At 36.9% G+C, this 17,742-nt stretch overlaps 1 protein-coding gene and 1 long non-coding RNA gene across 5 annotated transcripts in view; one reads left to right on the top strand and one right to left on the bottom strand.

Moving 5' to 3' along the window:
* Window positions 1-17,742, bottom strand: part of LOC101738568 (inactive rhomboid protein 1) — a 176,942-nt gene that overhangs the window by 38,873 nt on the left and 120,327 nt on the right. The gene's annotated exons all lie outside the window — the stretch shown is intronic.
* Window positions 45-1,320, top strand: LOC134200431 (uncharacterized). The gene is made up of 2 exons (XR_009975355.1): window positions 45-1,029; window positions 1,109-1,320. It is a non-coding gene; the product is annotated as an uncharacterized LOC134200431 (long non-coding RNA).

Below are 17,742 nucleotides of genomic sequence, written 5' to 3'. Positions count from 1 at the left end.
AACCTTCAAAGCGCGATCGACCCATTACATTATAGAGCAAGAGCCCGCGACAGCCAGACCTTCGTTATTTTATAAAAGCTGAAAGTTTCTCTGTGTATGTCTCCAGCACAGGTAAGAACGACCCCCGACTATAGAGTTCCGATTGTGGTTGCTTGGGCAGGTAACAGGCAGTAAAGGTATATAAAATAGTACCTTAAATTCGTTAAAGTATAAAGTTATTTTTTTTTATTAATTACTCCAGAATATCTTTAGAAATCACGATATCCATTGCCGGACACTTTTTACAGTTGCTACCCCCTGCCGGACACCCCTAAACTTTAATAAGTTTTAATTATACTTTCGTTAAACTATAAAAGCTGAATTTTATATATATTACTTAGGGACTTATAAAAATATGTTACCCCAATAGCCAGACAGTTTTAATGGTTCTTACATCTTGCCGGACACATTGAGAGCCCGCTGTGCGAGCGCGAGGTAGCAACTGTTCATGCGGGTGTGAGTGAGACAGAGTGCTTAGTCTATTGTGATCTTTTACTGCACATCAGCTGTCATTTCTGGGATTTATCGTGCATTCTTCAGGAAAGGAAAATTAAAACCAAGTAAAACATTAAAAAAATATCCAAAGTACCAGGAAGCTTTCAAGAATTTCCGTAACAGCGAATCAATTGAAAATTTAGATCAACAACAAAACATCTATAATATCATTCAGATTTATATGCAATGTTTACAATGTCCGTAATGTAATTGATGTTGATGCTGCTCGACTTCAAATATTCATCGACTCGTATACAGTCTCTGATGTAAACGAAGCTTTTGACCGAAAGAAATTGCGAATTTTTTACGTTAGCAATCTACCAACTTGTAAAAGCGAGCTATTGCAGCAATTTTTGCGATCAAATTATATATATAAAATTTGGAATAGTGCTCATCTAAAAAATCCAACCTCATATCAACCCGGATAATAATGGCAGGGTATTGAAAGATGACAAATACCAAGTTATGTTGGAGATTCGCTCAAAACTCAATCAGGTATGTAATTATTATGACAAATTATTGCACATAATTTTTTAATTATTCAAATTGTATACTTTTTCTTAATTTTTTTTAGGAACTGATGGATAAGGTATTGGATATTGGTGACAATAGACTAGAGTAACTGTAGTAGCGACGATGAAGATAACGAAAATATCGACGACAATGAGGAAAATTATAAGAACGATTAAATATTTTTCTTTGACATGTAATAATATTTTGTTTGTACTTTATAATATTAAAATAACATTTTTTACTTTCTATAACATTGCTATGAACGTAATAAAATTATTTTTTATTGGCTATCTTAAAAGATCACAATAGACTAAGCACTCTATCTCACTCACACCCGCATGAACAGTTGCTACCTCGCGCTCGCACAGCGGGCTCTCAATGTGTCCGGCAAGATGTAAGAACCATTAAAACTGTCTGGCTATTGGGGTAACATATTTTTATAAGTCCCTAAGTAACATATATAAAATTCAGCTTTTATAGTATAACGAAAGTATAATTAAAATTTATTAAAGTTTAGGGGTGTCCGGCAGGGGGTAGCAACTGTAAAAAGTGTCCGGCAATAGATATCGTGATTTCTAAAGATATTCTGGAGTAATTAATAAAAAAAAATAACTTTATACTTTAACGAATTTAAGGTACTATTTTATATACCTTTACTGCCTGTTACCTGCCCAAGTAACCACAATCGGAACTCTATAGTCGGGGGTCGTTCTTACCTGTGCTGGAGACATACACAGAGAAACTTTCAGCTTTTATAAAATAACGAAGGTCTGGCTGTCGCGGGCTCTTGCTCTATACGAATACAAAAAAAGTATAAATTTAGTGGCATTCACAGGGTTTTGTGGGCGATATTGACTCATTTTAATCAAATACTGCTATGCGTGTTTTCAATTCTAGACGGTTTCATTGAATTAATAAATTTACGGTTCAGTATTTCTAATTTCATTATTATTTATATTCTGTCTCTTATTTAATATAATAATCTGCTAAGTTGCAATAATCCAACACTCAGATCCATACAGCACGACAGGTCTAATGATCGTTTTGTAAATTTTTCCCTTGAGCTGAAGGGGCATTCTACGATCACATGCTGTTGCAGAGACCTGTCGCCATTTCATCCAACCAGCCTTTAATCGATTTGTGACGTCCCGGTCTATGTTGCCGTCGTTCTGGAGTATAGAGCCGAGGTACTTGAAGTCGGAGCAGACTGGCAGGGATACACCATCTAAGGCGATTTGCGTGAAGTCTGAAGAACCACCAAAATCACAAAACATGTGCTCGGTTTGTCGACTGATCTTCAAACCCACGTTTTCCAACCTTTCTTTCCATTTTGCCAATCTCCTCTGTATCTCAGGCCCTTCCTCTCCAACGAGAACAATGTCGTCGGCGAACAGCATACACCAAGGCGCCTCTTCCTGTATGTCCGATGTTAGGGCATCCATTATTAGGATGAACAGGTAAGGGCTTAAAGCTGATCCCTGGTGTAAGCCTACCGCCACACTGAACTCGTCGCTATCGCCAGCTGCGGAGCGTACGTACGTACTAGCTCTACCGTACATAGCTCGAACAAGCCGTTGGTATTTCCCTGGCACTCCTTTCACTTTCATGCTCCACCACAAAACCTTACGGGGAACCCTATCATACGCTTTTTCTAAATCAACAAACACCATGTGCACATTTTTACTTGCACGCCGATATTTTTCGCACAATTGGCGCAGGGAAAAAATGGCGTCCGTTGTACTGCGTCCCGGCATGAACCCGAATTAGTTCTGTGATACCTCACTCTCATCTCTCATTCTTCTCGCTAGCACTTTTTCCCAAGCTTTCATACTATGTGACATGAGCTTTATTCCTCTATAATTTTCGCATACCTGTATGTCACATTTGCTCTTAAATACAGGCACGAGTGAACTTTTGCACCACTCGTCAGGCATGGCCTCTTCTTGAAACAATTTATTGAAGAATAAAGTCAGCCACGTGCATCCATCCGCTTTCAGAAGTTTCCACACTTCTATTGGAATACCATCTGGTGCAGTAGATTTTCCATTCTTCATATCTTGTACAGCCTTTCGTACTTCTTGCATACTTATTTCCCTTACTACACCAGTATTTATCGGAACATTTTGCAGTTCACCACTCCAGTAATTCTCTTCATTCATCAACCTTTCAAAATACCTCTTCCATCTATCTCTTATTTCCTCATCATTTGTTAACACTCTTCCAGCACTATCTTTCACGCACTTAATGTGGTTAAAATCTCTTCCATCCTTCTCTCTTGCTTTGGCTATCCTATAAATGTGTTTTTGTCCTTCAGGTCTTTCTAGTGACTCATACAATGCATCCTGTGCCTTGGCCCTGACAATAGCTACAGCCTGCTGCCTTCTTGCACTCTTTATATGCTGTTTTTAACTTCTCTTTCGTCACCAAATCTGGGAAATCTGTGTTCTGGAATTCCTTAAAGGTCTTTTTCTTTTCTTTAAGCGCTTTTTGAACGTCGTCGCTCCACCACCAAGTTTCTTTATCTTTAATTTTCTTTCCCGTTGACATTCCAAACACACTTTTTGCCAGATTCCTTATGCACTCAGCCATTTCATTCCAACATTCATTCACCGTTCGTCCACTCAAATCTTTCATTTCTATCATTTTATCTACTACTTGTTTTCAAAAATTTTCACCACATTCTGTGTTCCCAATCATATGCCATTTTATTCTCGGGACCGGTTTGGAATTGCTTGTTTGTTTGCGTATGTAATGCTTAGAGTCCAATACTAATAAACGGTGTTGAGGAGCTAAGGATTCACCCGGGATAATTTCGCAGTTTTTAACAGAAGTAATTTTATGTCGTCGGATCAAAAAATAATCCACCTGGGTGTTGCAGTTTCCACTTTTGTATGTTATAAGATGTTCCTTGCGTTTAGTGAAAAATGTGTTAGCTATTGCTAGATCAAACACCAAAGCAGCTTCCAACAACATTTCACCTTCCTCATTTCTAGTACCAAACCCATATCCTCCATGCACTCTTTCATATCTATCATTCCTTTGTCCTACATGCTCATCGAAGTCTGCACCCACATATATCTCTTCTGAGTCAGGAATATCCATCATCAGCAAGTCAAATTCAACCCAAAACTTCTTTTTCATACTTCTATCACATCCAGATTGTGGGGCATATGCACTAACAACATTAATAATGAAATCATCTTTTATTAATTTCACTAGCATCAGCCTATCATTCACTCGTCTTACACCCGTCACATATTTTTTCAACTCACTATCTGGCACAATTCCAACTCCATTCTTTCTTCCACCACTCCCACTATATAAGAGTTTACATCCTTCACTAATCTCTCTAGCTCGTGTTCCTTTCCATTTCGTCTCTTGCAAACACGCCACATTTATCCTTCGTTTCTTACATACATCCGCTATTTCTCTTGCTCTTCCAGTCATCGTCCCTACATTCCAACTAGCATACCTCATTCTTACTTCACAAACTCGCGTCTTACGTCGCACCCGTTCCTGATGCGACAACCCTAACCCATTTCCCACAGGTGCCGGGTGCTGCACCTGCGCGTCGCCTACAGGGTACGCCCTAGTCCTATCGTTCTCATCATCATGTGATGCGTAGAGAGAAGATGCATGTGACTAGAAGATGTATGGAAATGGTAGTGCAAGGTAGAGGGGGAAGAGGTCGACCGAGGAAGACATGGATGGAGTGTGTGAATGACGATATGAGAGAGAGAGGAGTGAGTGTTGACGGCTGATAGAAGAGAATGGAAGAGAAAAATTAGCTGTGCCGACCCCACCTAGTGAGATAAGGTGGAGAAAAAGAAGAAGAAGAATCTGCTAAGTTGCATTATCTCATGTCAATCAATGCTAAAAATCAGTAATAATTTCACAATGTCTGTAATAAATACTTTTTATGCCTACTTATCTACCAGTGCCTCGAGAGAGGTTTATTACTGGTGGTAGGACCTTCTTTGGAATCCACGCGGGTAGGTACCACCACCCTGCCTACTTCTGCCGTGAAGCAGTAATGCGTTTCGGTTTGAAGGGTGGGACAGCCGTTGTAACTAACTATAGTTGAGACTTTAGAACTTATATATCAAGCTGGGTGGCGCATTTACGTCGTAGATGTCTATGGGCTCCAGTAACCACTTAACAACAGGTGGGGTGTGAGCTCGTTCACATATCTAAGCAATAAATAAATAAAAAGGTAAATACGAGATTTTTTTCCCAATTAGTCTAGTGCAAGAATCTGTTTCTAGGTACTATAAATAATATATAATAATAATAAGCAAACAACCGGGTCGAAGTAAAATTTTCGTTCGATTCTCCACAATTCACGACGAAACAAGTCCATAATGTACCCAAATTACTATAATACCATACAATTATTATTTTTATTAATAATCACTGGTCGCTTTTGTAAGTATTTTTTTTATGAAAACACTATTACACTTCATATCAAACATACCTTTAAAACTGGCACCCGCCTAAATACCAAACGGAATGCCTACCGAACAACATAGCCGATGGCGTCTAACAAATGAGAAGCTACGGAATTCAAAGTCCCCGAGCCGGACAGTCATCGGCAAATTGGCCGGATTGATTCGGCATTTCCCGTTGCAATTCCGTTGCAAATTGATCTATCTACACTCGGTTAGTTTGCTATTGAAAACATTCGGCAGTTGAATTCTGGCACGAATTAATCTAATTGTTATTGTAAATGCGAGCATGCGATTGTTTTACTGCACAATAAGTAGAATCATTGAATGAAGCAATTGCTTTTGTAGCAGAGACAAATTTTGTATGCGTGAAATATATCGCATAAGATAAATTTGAAAAATAAATCTTCCAAGTAATTTCATTTAAAAAATTTGTATTTTGTCATAATATGTACATATTAATTTATTACCTTCCTAACTAAAATAATGGCGAAGAATGCTCCGCATACCGTGGACCGCCAAGAGAAGAAACATATCTGTCCTCGAGCAACTTCGTATAGAAACGAGACTGTCGACGATTTGCTACCAGAAGGTTCTTGGTTACTTTGGTCATATTGCTCGGCGGCCACCAGACAACCTTGAAAGATTGATTGTGGTGGGCAAGGTAGAAGGGAAAAGACCCGCCGGCCGGCCACCAAACCGTTAGTAGGATCAGATAACTGCGCTCACTAGACTCTCTGTTACGAACGCCCTGAGAGAAGCCGAAAACCGAAGCAAATGGACGCTGAGGGTACAAAGAGCCACGAAGGGCTTTCAAGGACACGACCTTCAGCAATGAAGTATTCGACTAAGAAGAAGAAGAACTAAAATAATTTAAATTTAAATAATACATTATTCAAATTTTAACAACCAATATTTACTATACGAAGTGCGTCTTATTTACTATGTAAGTGTTATGGAATTCAATTTACGACTTGTAAATTCAAGTATTTTACAAAGACTATCTAAAATTGGACCTTTGATTTGCGTACCTCAATAAATTCTCAGATCTACGTTATCTAGATCAAATGTTATCTGAAATCAAGCGCTACGAAATTTAACGAAAATTTCTCAAATTACCTCTCTAATGCCTTGGGTTTCTAATATATTCACGTGAAACATGAACTCGTTCGCTTTAATATTGGTTGGAAAGCTATTTTTAATTACTGTAAAAGGGCTGATAAAGTCACTTGAATAGAGTAGAATGGGATATGCTAAAGAAAATAATTAAATTAAATTATCTATTTGCTATAAACCAAAACTTTTAATTTACTGATCGTTGCCAGTTCAATCAAGGCCCACAACGTACTTTAAGCAATCGCAGGTGCCGAAAAATTTGAAGATTACAATAGATAATAGTTTTACTTGAATCAAAGACGAATAATATTACAATTACAATTATTATAACACAAAACTTGGAACTGAAGGAAAGGCTCTTCCAGAAAATAAGTAATTACTAATAACTACTAATAACTAAGTAACTACAATTATTATTAAATACTTAATTAAAATATTTAGAGATAAAAAAGGGCTCAACTCAAAAGGCAACTCAAATAGGAAACAGGAAAATTAGTATATGAGACTAATAAAGTAATACGACACAATTTAAAAATAATTACAACCCATCAATGTTTACAACACAGTATCTAAAAAACTACAATTAACTAATTGTTTTATTTGTTATTACTACGTCGAATTTTCATCGAAATGAACGAATGTTATTTCATTGACTCCTCATCCCCAAAACTGAAGGAATACGTTTCCTTAACTTTCCTTAATGAAATCAGAAAACTAAATTTAAAAATGCATTTTTATGACTTTATGTTTTACTTTACTCATAAAGTAGGATCGTTGTATGTGTCACCGGATAATTGTACGAACCGTTAACTTATTATATAATTAATCTAGTGAGATTATAAAGTGTCAACAGATTGTAAACCGTCACTTAAATGTACAATCTGACGCTTACATTTTCGTAGGTTTATAAATTTACCATGACCAGCCGGCAGATTGTGTTTTTGCGTATAACGAAACGCAAAATGCATGCTGATTGGTTAAACAAAACTCCTAGGTAAAGGTAAGTTTTTGAAATAAATGACATACCTTCTCAAGAATTGTTTTACTTAATTTAAATAAGAATACGTAAGTACTTAATATAGATACTTCATTTAAAAAAATAAAGGGTACATAGAAAAAAATACTACAGAAATTCTTAAAACCTTAGGTTTAATAGGTGATTTCCGTAATCAGTCGCAAGACGACGATTAGTAGACGACAGAAATAAATCGTGCGGTATAAAAAAAATAATTTGCCTTAAAAAAGAAACTGATGAATATGTCGTATGTACTAAACGCGATCCCAGTTGCCTCTTAAGCAAAGCTATTAATAATAGTCGTCATAGATTGTCGCAGCATTGTATTGTGCTAGATCTCGAGTCACAGGTGGTAATGCGAGCGCGCTGTAATTTGCACGCAGCGCAGTCTGTACGTAAATCATGATATAACGCTCCGTACTAAGCAATGTCTTTGACAAATATTCTTTATTATTATGTCGCGTGCGAAGAACGTGGCTTGCTTAAACATCTCGTGCAGTGTTTGACCTTTGTTATTGTTAATACATACGTAATGTTTAACTGACATAGTTTTAAGTTTTACGATTAATAACAGGCCAACATTGACGGAAAGAATTTCTTAGTAAGGTATTAGTCTAATTATAATTATAATGTGTACTATCAATTTTTTAAAAGCAATTCACAAAATTTTCGAATGTGATTGTCTAAATGTCCGCACGGTTAGGTACCACCACCCCGCCTATTTCTGCCGTGAAGCAGTAATGCATTTCGGTTTGAAGGGTGGGGTAGGCGTTGTAACTATACTGAGACCTTAGAACTTATATCTCAAGGTGGGTGGCGCATTTACATTGTAGATGTCTATGGGCTCCAGTAACCACGTAACACCAGGTGGGCTGTGAGCTCGTCCACCCAACTAAGTATAAAAAAAAAAACCTGATTGGGGTTGTAAATTAGGTCCTTATGAAACGAGCTCGTGTGTTACGAAGTGGCTATCGGAGACCACAGATATCATAGCGTGAACGCCGTCACCTACCTTGAGACATGAGGTCGAAGACTCCATTGAATCGTTTAACGTCTGTCTCATCTATCAAACCTGAACAAATGACTACTTCGCGGCAGAAATAGGCAAGATGGTGATACAATTTCTTTACTAATATTTTCTTAGCTTTAACGCCCTACCTTCCTGGTAGTTATTTTATATTTAAATCTAAAAATAAATTCACGACACGTCAAAAGTACTTTCATAAACATAATAATTTTCCGTTAGATATTTCCTCACGTAATCCTATCAATAATACGGATACTTAGTTGCTATCCGGGCTAGAAACTGATTACTATTCTTAACACTTGTGCAATATCGTTGGGTATAAGTGAGAAATTCAAATTATAAGAAGACTGTACGCTCTGAGTATATTTTAAAAGAATTTTCTTTAGATGACATAATAAAAAATTATAGTCAATTTCTTCTTTCAAAACATGTGAATGTGCATTAGGTTGGTTATTTAGTTTATTATTGCCTTATGCGGGGCGCCATCTTCGAAAGCAAAGACGCCTGAGTACTAGTGATGTTTTTAATAGATTACAATTGAAAAACAAATTTTAATCATGTTTCGAAAATCCACACAATGTATGACAATTAAGAACCAAACGATCAGTGCGCCAGTCGATGACCTCGTATGATTTGGAAGTTAAGTGTATGGGCATTATGTGTATATATGTATGTACATATACATATATATAATGTACACAAATTACGTGTTCTCGAATTATTAATTGATTAAACCGACTAAATTTAATTCCGCTTACAATATTTTGGATCTTCTCAACTATTATATTTTTTATTTTTTTATTAACTTTTTATTATTAATATTACTATTATTAGTTTATTAACAAGTAAAAGGTATAAGAACATTTTTAGGTTTCGAGTCCAGGTAAATTGTATAAATTTACATTACTACTCTTACCACCACTGTAAGATACTTTGTACGTTGAAAAAGTTTCATATATAATATAAGGCATTTTATCAATTTTACCTCTTATTGAGGATGATGGAGAAATGTTAAAAAAATTCTAATTTTACCTATAACCTTTTTAGAGCAATGACATCGCTATCCAAACAATCTCTTTTATAGAAACTTAAACCGACGAGCGCCGTAACATAGAAAACAGCTGTATAATTAACTATAAATCACAAAATATCGCTTAAAAAAATAATAAGTATAGAATATATTTGAGATATTGTGTATTTGTTTCTATGTAATATAATAAGTTTGTATATTATTATCTGGTTCGTGTAGTATAACTACAAGAAAAACATAACAACGACAAAACAAAAGAAATGAAAAATGAAATCTAAATTATCAGTGTTTATGGTCGAATTTCGACTACACTATTTAGTAATAAATAAGAAAGTTACTTAGTAGATGCTCTACACTTATTTACAACCTTGTGAACATTGTTCACTTTATTTTAATATTACGTGGATTCATAAGGTGTTAAGGCGCTGACCTCTGTGAGCTGTTTGACCTAGAAACTTGTAATACCCCGTGTACATAAGTTTCATTGGGTTTCAGACATACTGGTGAATACGTTTTCAGGGCTATTAGTTAATATTCACCGTCGTTTTTGTAAAAGGGTAATCAAGTGCTCTCGACTGTATTTTTCGTTGGATAGTATATTATACGTGAACTGTATATCGGACCAACGCATCGATACTCGCAAAGGTCCAAAATCAAAACAATGTTTTCTAGAATTTCATTCGATTCACTAGAGTACTTTGGACACATTGCTAGGAAAGGAAGCAAACTTGAAAAACTGTTAAAGTGAAAAGAAAAGATCCCGGGAGCGCAGCCCAACGCCTTAATCCAACTAGATCAGCACCACCCTTGATTACACCATCTACGATGCTCTCCAAGTAACCGAAGACAAGATGAGACGGATGCGCGTGGTCACAACTCTCAAACTAAAGGAGCACTACTTGAGGAAATTTTAATTAATTTAATGCTTTAATTCATTTGATATGAGTATCGACTGTAGGATTTGTATGAGTATTATGATACCTTCATTACATACTAATAATAACACCATTGTCTGTATTATTTTGTAGCAGAACTACATAGTCTTCAATTTTCAACTAAACACCACAAGCTGAAAGAAGATTTGATGGTTCTGTAATATTAAGCCCCGGTAACTTAACCTCAAATTGGCTAATTTACTCATTCGCTAATAAAAAAAACGACAGCGATCGATTTTTAAATTAGCTCATTTGTCGCGAATGCCTTGAATTAGAAAAAAAATGCATTTTTTGTAGTGAATGCCATGAATAAGGAAAAAATATTTCGTTTTTGTATTTTGTCCTACCAGAAATTATTGTACACAGAAAACGCGCACAGACAGTCAGAAATCCGATTAGTTACACCAGGGATTGAATTCAGGTCCGTAATCAATCACTAACCACCACCTTAGCAACGCCATGAAATGATAAATTTTGGGAATCCTAAATATTGCATGATTCTGAGTAAAAACAGTATGTGACAGAGACGAATTTTACTCGCATATAACTAAGCCCGTGAACGAACTTGAGCGTTAGTCCGTAGCAAAACTGTATGAGTGACAAGCTCATATACAGGGTGTATCTGAAGATACCTCAAACGAATACAGGCTGTTGGGCGAATACAATATAAATAAAATAAATATCTAAAACTCATTATTTACTAAATCAATTTCAAGTATGTTCAATGTAATATGTTTTACTGGTGGTGGGACCTCTTGCGAGTCCGCGCGGGTAGGTACCACCGCCCCGCCTATTTCTGTCGTGAAGCAGTAATGCGTTTCTGTTTGAAGGGTGGGGCAGCCGTTTTAACTATACTGAGACCTTAGAACTTGTTATAGAAGTCTATGGGATCTCTCTGGGTCTATGGATCTCGTCCACCCATCTAAGAAATAAAAAATGTAAAACAACAAAAGTCAAACTGACGCACGAAACATACGGTCTTGTTAGAGCGCGGGGTGCGTGTACAAGCTGTTTTATGTTACATTTCCGATTCCCAGAATATGAACTGACTAACACTTGTTTAATTCATTTTATTTTTCCTATCGTAGATTCTAATATCAGAGAACAGATAGCCCTTGTACAAGGACTTAAAAAAGATATTACATATAATAACTTAAAAATAACACATTTACATGTAAAGCTATCTCGTGTTCCGTAAATCATATTAAATTACGACTATTTTGCGTGCTGTTTTATTTATTGCTTTAAGCACTAATGAAAAAAATGCTATTACCTACCTTATTTAGGGTTTTATTAAAACATAAATCCTTACAAAAAATTTGTCTAATAATCTAATCTAAAACTCAATATTTGTGATTACATACAATAGACTTATGTAATGGGTCGTAATACGTTATGTTCTAAAGTGAACTTTTTTCCGTTTTTTGTCTGAACAGTCAGATGAGCTCATGGTCTACTATTTATCCGAGCACATAAATATGACAACGCCAATGGCCCCAAATCTTGAAAGCGGAACGCGTGATTGCGTCATAGCAACAAAAGGCATGAACCCTACCCCTATTCTAATACAGATTTATGTCTAAACCTACCATTTCTATGAACAAATAACATGAATCAAGCAGCTGGCCTTAATATTGAAATCCAAATCAAAACTCCTAATGGAAAATTATAAGTAAAAAATATATTTTAATTGAGATAATTATCTGTCCTGTCATTAATCAAAACTGAGCAGATAAAGCGAACTCAGCTTTTACTGTAACAGCTCAAAAAATACGGATAAAGATCAGAAAATCAAACCAAATAAAACTTTCCGTAACAACAAAATAATATAATTCAGATAAACGTTACTCAGAAACCCAAACTACAAGTGATCACTTTAAGTTAGGGAATATTGAGTGTTTCCGGGATACATGTAATCAACGTAATTCCCGTAGGAATGACATCCTAATCTTAATTACTATTGGAAGTTAGAATCTTCGCCTAACGGCCTTCGAAAAGGAGGATAATTGTAATAACTCTATTTAAATGTAATTTCTTGTTGTATTAAGCTTTCGTTTCTCCGTCATATACAAGTATATTGGATTTGTTGTTCTTTGTTTTGTTGTTGTTGTAGTCCTAGGGTACCCTGCTGGTACATAAGGCCCTCACAAGTTGTCTCCACTTTACCCTGTCTTGCGCTTGCTCCTGACATCACTCCAGGTCACGTTGGCAGTCCTCATCGCACTCTCTACGGTGCGTCGCCAAGTGTGTACAGGGCGACCAGGTCTTCTCCTGCCAAGCGGTTGCCACTCAAACGCGATTGATGCTGCGTTGACTCCGCTGCGCCGTAGTGTGTCCTATCCAACGCCATTTCCGATGAGCAATGTCTTGCGCGATGGGATTTTGGTCACATTTAGTCCAAAGGTCTTTATTAGAGATATTTGTATATTGGATTAAGAGAAATAAACTTAGGCGAAAGTACAAAGGGAGGTTAATGTGAAAACTTCCTGAAAACCAACACACAGACAAAAAAAAACATAAAAAAACGTAATAAGTAATTTTAAGTATCAGAATAAATACTTATCAGCTTAAGAAGTCTAATGTAATACATTATATAATATTTTAGTTAAGCCGTCCTAAATCTCATAATAAGTTTTTTTTTAAATAAATCTGCTCAAATATTTTCACTTTGACATTCATCTCCATTTTAATAAAAAGTTTGATATCCTATTCCGAAGTTGACGATGATGGCATTCATGTTATAATATCCAATACCAAGTGACGTTTATCAGCTCTTCAGCCTATCTATAGCAAAAGGCTTACTGTTATAACGACGAAAAAAGTTTAATCTATCAAAAGCGGTTTATTGAGATTATTGACTTAAAACAGAAAATTAAAAACCAGAATTATTTGTAGCCGAATATAGAGTAACAATGGAAATAAACTTGAGTAACTTTTTCGACTTATTTACCGTAGACATCTACGAACGTGCTACGCCGTAGCACCCTAATTTGTAATGCGCGACTCGAGCTAAATAACTCAAGCTCTACCGGACTGGAAGCACGAGAACTTATTATAAAGTCGTGATAAATAACGTGGGTTTTTACGACATTATTCTGCATACTGTGGTTGCACCCGATACGTTTATATAGTATTTACATCACAACGTTTTCTAATTAACATTACAAAAAAAATTACAGGAATCTAAATTATAATTACTATTTAACAGAGAAAAAAATTATTTAAAGTCATATTTAAAAAAAAATTTGAGCTTCGCATTCTACCTCATATTAATTAATTACTCTTGAGATGTTTCATCAAAATTACATACCCGGACGGCCGGTCTACTTTTATCAGGAAATGCGACAACTTCGATATTCATTCTGTAAGTACCACGTAGGTACCACGTTTTCTAAAGAAACACATTATTCTTTATTTTATTTATTTTATTTTATTAGGAATTATTATAACACTTTACACGTGTTTGCAAGCGTCTTTCTCAATGAAATTACAACACCGTGTAATATAAATCAAAATCACAATTTTTTTTTTTATTGCCCTTGTATGCAGACGAGCATACGGCCCACCTGATGGTGAGTGGTTACCGTCGCCCATAGACTTCAGCAATGCCAGGGGCAGAGCCAAGCCGCTGCCTACCGCTTAATACTCTCCACAAGCCTCGTTTGAAGACATGTCATAGCGCTCGGGAAACTCCGTGGAGGGGAGCTCATTCCATAGCCGGATGGTACGTGGCAAAAAAGATCTCTGAAAACGCACTGTGGATGACCGCAGTGGCTCCAGGTAGTATGGATGAACTCTACTCCAGTGGCGGGCGGTGCGATGGTAAAAACGAGATGCCGGTATCATCTCGAATAATTCCTCAGAGCACTCCCCATGGAACATACGGTACAAAATACAGAGGGAACCGAAGTCCCTCCGTAGACCCAGAGGTTCCAAACGATCCGTGAGAATTATCGACAATCCGAACGGCCCTCCTCTGTATGGAGTCAAATGGAAGAGGCTGGTATTTGGGAGCCCCGGCCCAGAGATGGGAGCAGTACTCCACGCGAGGCCGGACTTGTGCTTTATAAAGCAAAAGCCGTTGTCCAGGCGTGAAGTACCGCTTCGCTCTGTTGAGGACTCCCAGCATTTTGGACGCCAACTTGGCTTTGCCTTCCAAATGACTCCGAAACTGGACATCGCTCGAAATGTCGACCCCAAGTATCCCGATACTCTCGGAAGGTTGCAGGGATACTCCTTGGAATTGCGGCGCCATGACAAAGGGGTCCTTCTTCGCAGTGAACTCGCAAACTTGTGTCTTTAACGGGTTGAATTGAACCAAGTTCAATTCACCCCATTTGGAGACTCGCCCCAGAGAGTTCTCCACTTCAGACACAAGTTTTGATCGTCTCTCTTGCACCACGCTCCGAGAGAGACTCTGATGGCCGATATATCGCGCATCCCCCGTGCTGTCATCCGCATAACAATGCATGCCATCAATAGACAGCATGTCATTGATATACAGGATGAAAAGCGTGGGGGAGAGCACCGAACCTTGTGGAACGCCAGCGTTAATGGTCATGGTATCAGAACAGTCACCGTCTACAACGACCGTGATGCTCCGCCCATCCAAAAAGCTAGCGATCCACTTGCAGAGACCCTCGGGGATTCCGTAAGATAGTAGCTTCGACAGAAGTGCCCTATGCCAGACCCTGTCGAAGGCCTTCGCAATATCAAGGCTCACAGCAAGAGCCTCGCCCTTGCTCTCCAAAGCTTCAGCCCACCACACCACCCACCCACATTTATAACTTTAATAATCACTGGTGTTATTAAAAAGTATATTTATCTCTGAATGGACAGAAAGCTTTAATGGTGCATCTCGTTTTCGAAACTCATAGGTATCACAACGTGAATACTACTAACCATCTGGGAACACGAGATTAAAGTCTCAACTGGTATCTGCCCTGTTCCCCCACTGTTCAAATGGTAGTGAATGCTTTGCGGCAGAAATAGCCAATAATATGCTTGTAATACGCTCCATAACAAGTTTTTGATTTAACATTTAAAAAAAAAAGAAGGTATAATATAAACAGAATTCCGTCACCAACGCGAAGTCAGCGCCGTCGAAATATTAATTATTCACATGTTACGCCTACCCCAGCAGGGAAATTATATGATGAGCCCATTCATTAATGTACAGTATGCAAAGTAAGATTACTTCGTTTAATTAACAATTATCGTAACAAAGGTGATTAAAATGTAATAACAATCGCGGTATTCTGAGCTCTTTCATTACGTGGTCATTTTTTTAATCTCTGCTTTTTTTTAGTTTGATTTGTTGAGAAATACATATCTATGTAAACGGATTTTTTTATCGTGTTTCTCATTCAATCGATTACATTGAAAATTTCGACACGGACCGATGACAAACAACAATCTTTGGTACTTATATTAAAATATTATTCTAAGTTTAATTTTGCTTGCTATGATATGATGTAGATATGGTTCTTTGGTTTCTAAACATTTTTATTTATCTTTCAAAATTATCCTTCATTACATTCGAAAAAACTTTTACAGCGTAATCTCGCGTTTCTTATTTTTGTCGTAAAATTATCACAGACGTTTTGAATACACAGTTACATTGGGCGAGTTTAAGGAGGTTAGATTATAAGTACTTTAAACTTTGTGTCAAAACACGAATTGAATAAAATAAATTTTATACTAAAATGAGTTCTTATAGGTAAGCAATAACTTCGCTGTACCCACAGTATTGTCAATGTCCTTGAGCGATGGTAACAACGCCTAATGAGTTGGATTCAATACTCCCCTGGCTTAGCAGGGAATACAATACAATTTTCCTGCCAACACGAAAACATACTCACTGCGTTTTCAAAAAAATTATATCCAATATGTCGACACAACGCTCTAGCACTGAAATTGGCGAGAGGTATGTTGAAGTTCAATAGACTAAAGCCTTCTCTTATTCAAAAAGTCGGGTCCGCACCCTATCGGAAGGAAAAAGTGTTTATTGTGCTACACATCTCTTCCCATCACCAACGGAATATTGATCCCCACTTTGGGCTAGTACCTTGAATGTACCTATTTCTTTCGGGAAGCGATCATCAATTTCAGTTCGAGGACCTTTTTTTTATTATCGTTAACATAGAAGATTTGCATATATGCTTGAACTAGATGATAAAACCTGTATCTCAAATAATACAACAGCTTTCCTTCAGATATACAAAAATAGAAAATTAATAGACAAAAATTTAACTGAAATTCATGGATTGCTTAAAAGTGACAATAGGGAGCTTAAAAATATAACAATTAACAAAAAATATTGAAATGAATATATTAATGTATCCTCTGTGTCTAATGAATCTGAGCATCTCATATTTTATAAAGTAATTGACAATTTAGTTTCATGTTCTAAAGGGGCGACATTACATTGAAAGTCTTCATATCGGGCTACACTTAAAAACTCTGAAAGATCAAAAAACACACCCAACACACGCCGACACTTAAGTCTTTACAAAACCCCGACACAGATCCAACGCTCTGTTTTATCTAAGCTGAACGAAATACTTCCGATTTTATTGCACTGTTGACTACAGAACAAGAAGGGGCTTGAATTCCAAGACTAATCTTACCTATTTAAGGAATTCTTACCTCGAATCTTCTCATTTTGGAGAACACTTAAAACGAGTACCCTCGAACATTATCGAACGTCGAGAACGTCTAACCAACCCCAAAAATTAGAAGATATTTGGGGTAAGTCATTCAGTTTAAACACAGTTCAACGTTCGACATAAATTAACAACGCGTTAAACTAAGTTTAAAATTTGACATGCGGATATATGGTGGATATATACTTGGCTAGGTGGTGCGATGACCTCCGCACGGTGGCCGGCAAGAAGTGGATGAGGAGAGCCGCAGACCGGGCTCAGTGGTGTGGATTGGGAGAGGCCTATGTCCAGCAGTGGACGACTGTGGACTGTTGATGATTGATGATGATGATTGATATATTTTTATTGCTTGATGCGTAAATGGACCACGCTAGATCATCATACTAAATGGAATTAGAAGCCCATCTACAGTACAAGTCAATGTTCTCTAAATTGAGATAAGTATATACATATAATACGTAG

This window comes from Bombyx mori, chromosome 17 (assembly GCF_030269925.1).
Source record: "Bombyx mori chromosome 17, ASM3026992v2".
Taxonomy (NCBI): Eukaryota; Metazoa; Arthropoda; class Insecta; order Lepidoptera; family Bombycidae; genus Bombyx; species Bombyx mori.
Note: the sequence above shows the minus strand (reverse complement) of the source record. Positions and strands in the feature narration are given on the sequence as shown.